This window comes from Geotrypetes seraphini, chromosome 9, assembly GCF_902459505.1.
Source record: "Geotrypetes seraphini chromosome 9, aGeoSer1.1, whole genome shotgun sequence".
Taxonomy (NCBI): Eukaryota; Metazoa; Chordata; class Amphibia; order Gymnophiona; family Dermophiidae; genus Geotrypetes; species Geotrypetes seraphini.
This window is the reverse complement of record NC_047092.1, coordinates 146,571,657-146,577,656: the sequence shown is the minus strand read 5'-3', so window position 1 is coordinate 146,577,656 and position 6,000 is coordinate 146,571,657.

Sequence of the window (6,000 nt, the reverse complement as noted above, 5' to 3'; positions counted from 1 at the left end):
CCAGGCCCTATCAACGGTACCCGCTGCACTTATGGGTGAGAACACTTCCACTTCAATGGAGCAGTTTGGGGAGATTCTTAAGCCTAACATAGTCTGTATGGATGACCTGTGGAAGGACATAGCCACTATGGATTTGAACCTCAAAAAAGCCGTAGCAATGGTACGTTCAGATTGTGCTGCTATAACCTCCCAGGTAAATGCAAAAGGAGTTATTCTAAGTGAACATACTGAGAGTATTAAAAGGTACGAAGAGCAAATTGTTCAAATAAAATCTTTGGAGTCAGAAAATAAGGAAAAGGCATTTATTCAAAAAAAGTTAGAATATATGAAAAATAGGAGAACAAGAAATAATCTGAGATTGCTAAATTTTCCCAAGTCTCCGATAATCTCCCCTTTGGAAATGGTGCGAAAATACTTTAAAGAGATTTTGTTAATACCTGAAGAATCTTTGCCACCTATAACAACAGTCCAGAGTACTTCAGCAGGTTCCAAGAAACAAATGGTTTCCACCCCAAGAGGAAAAATGGAGCAACAACAAGCCGAATGAGATCTAACAAAGTTTCTGGAGCGTTCCATAGAAGTAATTACAGTGAGCCCTCCGAATCCACGGTTTCAGTATCCACGGATTCGGTTATTCGTGATTTTTTTTAAAAAAATAAAGCTGCATTCTGGACCTTCCCCGCCTCCCTCCTAGCATCCCAGACCTTACCTGATGGTCTAGCGGGCTTTCGGGGCAGAAGCGATCTTCCTGCGCTCCTGTCCCATGCAGATCACTCATAGCAAATAACTGCGGGAGGGAGGCAGGGGTGGGTCAGAGCCGGCCCAAAATTTATTCGCGAATATTCAATATTCGCGGGCTTGCTCTGCCCCTAACCCCCGCGAATACAGAGAGGGAAGTGTACAGAAAAAACTACCCTTATAGTGACATTTGCCTTGGAGTTCGACGGAAATTTAATCTTCCAAACTTATTTTAGGCACATGAAAGATAGTTTTCAGGGTTCGTTGGTAAGAACTTATTCAGATATATCTAAAGAGACACAAAAGAAGAGAAAAGATTTCCTGTCTTATAGGCTCTTGGCGCGCAAAACACAGGGGAAACAAATCCACAAGGAACAGAATAGCAGAAAAAAGTGGAATTGTCCAATAAGAAAAAGTGCACAAATAAAAGTGTCTTTTAACTCATCTGGTTATTCTTTATTCTTCCAAAAATACTCGACCCGACATGTACATGTTTCGGCCTAAGGCCTGCGTCAGGAGTCTTGGAGATCTTTGGGTATATAACCACGAGTATGGACCACTTTTTTTGATTTTTTTCGGTTTTTGCCTTACAGCAAGTAGCGACACGACGGCGTTCTGACATAAACGGCATTCTAAAGTGGTCCATACTCGTGGTTATATACCCAAAGATCTCCAAGACTCCTGACGCAGGCCTTAGGGCCGAAACATGTACATGCCGGGTCGAGTATTTTTGGAAGAATAAAGAATAACCAGATTAACCAGATGAGTTAAAAGACACTTTTATTTGTGCACCTTTTCTTATTGGACAATTCCACTTTTTTCTGCTATTATAGGCTCTTGGCACATCCTTTGTGTTGAGATTTCCAGTGAAATGTTGTGTCTCTCATGAGGGGAAAAAAATCTCTGTTTTTCGAACCCAAGCAATTACTTGAGTTTGTAACGGCTAGAGAAGGGGGAGGGGTGATTATTGGCACAATGTCTCCAACCACAGTTTAACGAATCGGCTGCCTGGGTGTATGATCAGGATTGAGTAGTAAACTTTGTGCTGTTTGTAAAAATAAGCAAAACCAAAAAAAAAAATTGAGGCCCTATTATTATTGTACTGTATATCTTTTCATATGATCTAACATGAAGTCAAAGGCTCAGTCATAGAACTGATAATGTTCAACTGTCATAGCTACTAAAAATGAGGCAGGAAGGCTTTTTTTAACACACACATACCTTTTTACAAAACTGTAACACGTTTTTTAACGCTGGCCATGGTGGTAAAAGCTCCAGCGTTCCTAGGAATTTTATGAGCATCAGAGCTCTGAAAACCATGCTACGGTTTTGTAAAGGGGGGGGGGTGCAATTAATGAAATGGCCACTCTTTTTTTTCTGAAAAGCTGTATTCCGAAGGATATGCAATGCTTAACAGATTTAAAAATTAAACTAAAAGCATCTTTAGGAGAAAAAAAAAACCTGAAATGTGGATCTTTCAAGATATTAGGCTTCTTTCAATAACTGAGTAGGATAATTTCATCACAATTTAGCCTGGAAGAAAACCACCAGGGTCGATGCTAAGAATCAATCAATCAAATCGGGCTGCTAATAGAGTATTCTTTGGTTGACTTATTCCTTGGGGAGTTTCTCAGACCTTTTTTTGGGACTCCTTTTATCTGTTCTAAACCTATTGTTAGGAGAGAAAGACTTCTTCCAATAGATGGGAGAGGGAGGCAAAAGCTTCCTCAATAATGGAACTCAAATCCCTGTTTCAAAACAAAAATTCCTGACTCTCTGTAACTTGGTAAGTTAAGAGTAAAATAGTTCTCTTCCAAAAATGAACTAGGAGATCATTTCAGATCTTCTGAGTATCCTCTGTAATAAATCCCGACGGCGTGTTCCCTGACAGCGTGATGTGTCCCTCCATGCCGAATTCTATTTCGGGCGCGTGGGGCAATTTCAGCGGCAGTGGCGGTTTGGCTCTGAGTGCTCTTCCGCCTGTGTGGTGTGCGTCGGCGTTTGCACCTGTGCGAGGAATACGGTGGTTAATCAGGTCCCAATGGACCTGGCAGTCGTTGAGTCTGTGGAAAGGAGCCGAACCCGGAAGGAAGAAGGCCTACTGCTGGACAGGGGGAGCAGGTAAGAGGTGAACCCAGAAGGAAGGGAGAAGGCCTACTGCTGGACAGGTGGAGCAGGGAAGAGGTACTGCTGGACAGAGGGGGAGGTAAAAGGAAGGGAGAAGGCTGGACAGGGTGAACAGGCAAGGGGTGGTGGTGGACAGCTGTGGAAAGAGAGAGACAGAAAGAAAGAAAGAAAGACAGACAGCAGCCAAGGAGAGAGACAGAAAGAAAGAAAGACAGACAGAAAGCGGCCAAGGAAAGAGAGAGAAAGAAAGACAGACAGATACATCTATTCTAGCACCCGTTAATGTAACGGGCTTAAAGACTAGTTGTTAATAAACTGTGTGAAATTTCCTCAGTATGGCATCATAGTTGTCCTTGGATCCTGACTTGTTTGCATCTATTATTGTTGATTCATAAGTCATGGCAATTGTTTTTTTTCTCTCAAAAATGCACCAACACTGGAAATCTAATATATATGAGGGTGGTTTGAAAATTTTGGTAAAAAAGGTACTCTGTGAGCGCTGGGAGTAGCGCGAAGCATTCAACACGGCTCCCTGTGCTAATAATCACTATCGCGTTTAGTAAAAGGGGAGGTTAGTCTCCATCGAGGGCTATACACTTAGTCCAGCGAGTGTTCATTTTTTCATAATCTATTTTTCCTATGATACATTTGGAAGTGTGTGACATGTACTTCATAATGTTGCCACCAGATGAGAGATGAGTGTAGCGGTCCCTGGTAGGGCAGCAGCAAAACACATGACATTTTAAATCATCATTTTATGAAGGCATACAATGTATAACATGAACAACAAAGTACAAGCACAAACTATTTAACTGTTAACATCCTTCAAAGTAGTCTCCTAGGTTGTTTTGTGTGTCATCCAGTGACTACACAGCATTACAAGTCATTTCTGCAGCACCCTCTGTGTCATGCAGTACAGGAGAAACATCCAGAACTGTTGCACAATGCCATAATCCTACATTACAACGCTTTGAAGGAAGTTAAACGTACCCACTCTCAAGCTGATTTTGTGCTTGGTTTAGTGAAACAGCTAACATTTATTTCTTTGTTAATAAAACAATGATTTCAAATATCATGTGTTTTGCTTTTCCCCTACCAGAGACCGCTGCGCTCATCTCTCATCTGGTGGCAACATTAAGAAGTACGTCACACACTTTCAAACATATATATTAGATTTCTAGCGTTGGAGCAATTTTGAGGCAAAAATAGTTTCACAAGTATTCTTGAACTGGCAACAGAATATCTATCAATGTAACTAATGTTACCAGCCGATGGCGGGCTTACCCACAAGAAAAAAAAAAGCATTAATCAAAAAGTGGGAAAAAAAAGCCTCAAGCACTATTTCAGAGTTGGCAATCACCAGTGACTTCAAGCCGCTCACTTTTTATCATAGGCAATAAAAAAAACTCCACAGAATAATGCAAATTTCAAAAAGGGACCTAAGCCTACCAGTATGCACAGGATTTAAACAGAACCATAGAAAAACTTGGAAAAAAAATAGTTGCCTTGACTTATCAATTAACCCTCATATATATCCAGGGCTTTTTTTGAGGGGTACTGAGGTACACTAAGTACCAACACCTTTTACATTGCTTGATAAAAATGATTCATGGGCCCAATTAATAAAAGAGCTCAGGTTTTGAACTCAGTGCTGCCTTTTCATAGATTCTGTGGCTGGAGCAGGGTCCCAGCTACTGTAAGTGGGTCCTTTACAAGGGGATGCTAAAAAGTTCTCAGCCCGGCCAAGAAGGCAATGGCGTAGAGCCATGAAACTTACAAGTTATTCCACATATTCACCCCTACATTCAGCATACTTGGCACATCGTTTCAGAAGTTTCTGTAACTCTTCCAAAAATTACTCTGATATCTGGTCACTGAAATACTGCTCCGCTGCTGCAATCACCTCTGAATCACTCAAGAAGTGTTGCCTTTTCAAACTCTTTTTAAGGTTTGGAAACAGAACATAAGAATTGCCACTGCTGGGTCAAACCAATGGTCCATCCTGCCCAGCAGTCCTCTCACGCGGCGGCCCCAAGGTCAAGACCAGTGCTCCAAATGAGTCCAGTCTCACCAGTTTAGCATCAACTTGTCCAACTTTGTCTTGAAACCCTGGAGGGTGTTTTCCCCTATAACAGACTCCGGAAGAGTGTTCCAGTTTTCTACCACTTTCTGGGTGAAGAAGAATTTCCTTACGTTTGTACGGAATCTATCCCCTTTCAACTTTAGAGAGTGTCCTCTCGTTCTCCCTACCTTGGAGAGGGTAAACAGTATGTCTTTCTCTACTATATTCCCTTCAGTATTTTGAATGTTTCGATCATGTCCCTTCGCAGTCTCCTCTTTTCAAGGGAGAAGAGGCCCAGCTTCTCCAGTCTCTCACTGTACGGCAACTCTTCCATCCCCTTAACCATTTTAGTCGCTCTTCTCTGGACCCTTTCGAGTAGTACCTTGTCTTTCTTCATGTACGGCGACCAGTGCTGGAAAATAGATGGAGCAAGATCTGGTGAGTAGGGTGGATGGTCTATGCACTGGAACCCCAACTGCATCAAAACATCCATCGTTTTGCTTGCCTTGTGAGCAGGTGCATTGTCTTGCAAAAAGAGAATTCCTTTCCTCAGCTTCCCTCTCCTTTTTTTTTTTTTTTTTCTTTCAATGCCTCTTTTAACTGGCACAGCAAGTTACAGCAGTATTCTGCATTAACTGTTGGGCCGTTGGAAGCTAGTCAGTTATTACAATACCGTCCTGATCCCAAAACACTGTGGCCATGACCTTTCCTGCTGACTTTTGGGTCTTGAATTTCCTTGGCTTTGGAGACCCTGAGTGCTGCCATTGCATGGACTGTTGTTTTGTCTCAGGATCATAGTGGTGTAACCATGTTTCATCAACAGTAATTAGTCATTCCAAAAAGTTGGCACCACCTCACTGAAAATGCTGCAAAATCAACTTGGAAGTGTCTACTTGACATCATTTCTTGTCAGCATTCAAACATGTGGGCACTCACTTGGCTGACAGTTTCTGCATACCCCACTGCTCATGAATTATAAACCCAAATGTTCACTAGATATTTGTAGTTTCTCAGCAATTGTTTTAGCTGATATTCACTGATCTGCGAAAATCAGTTGATGCTATTTGAGGCCT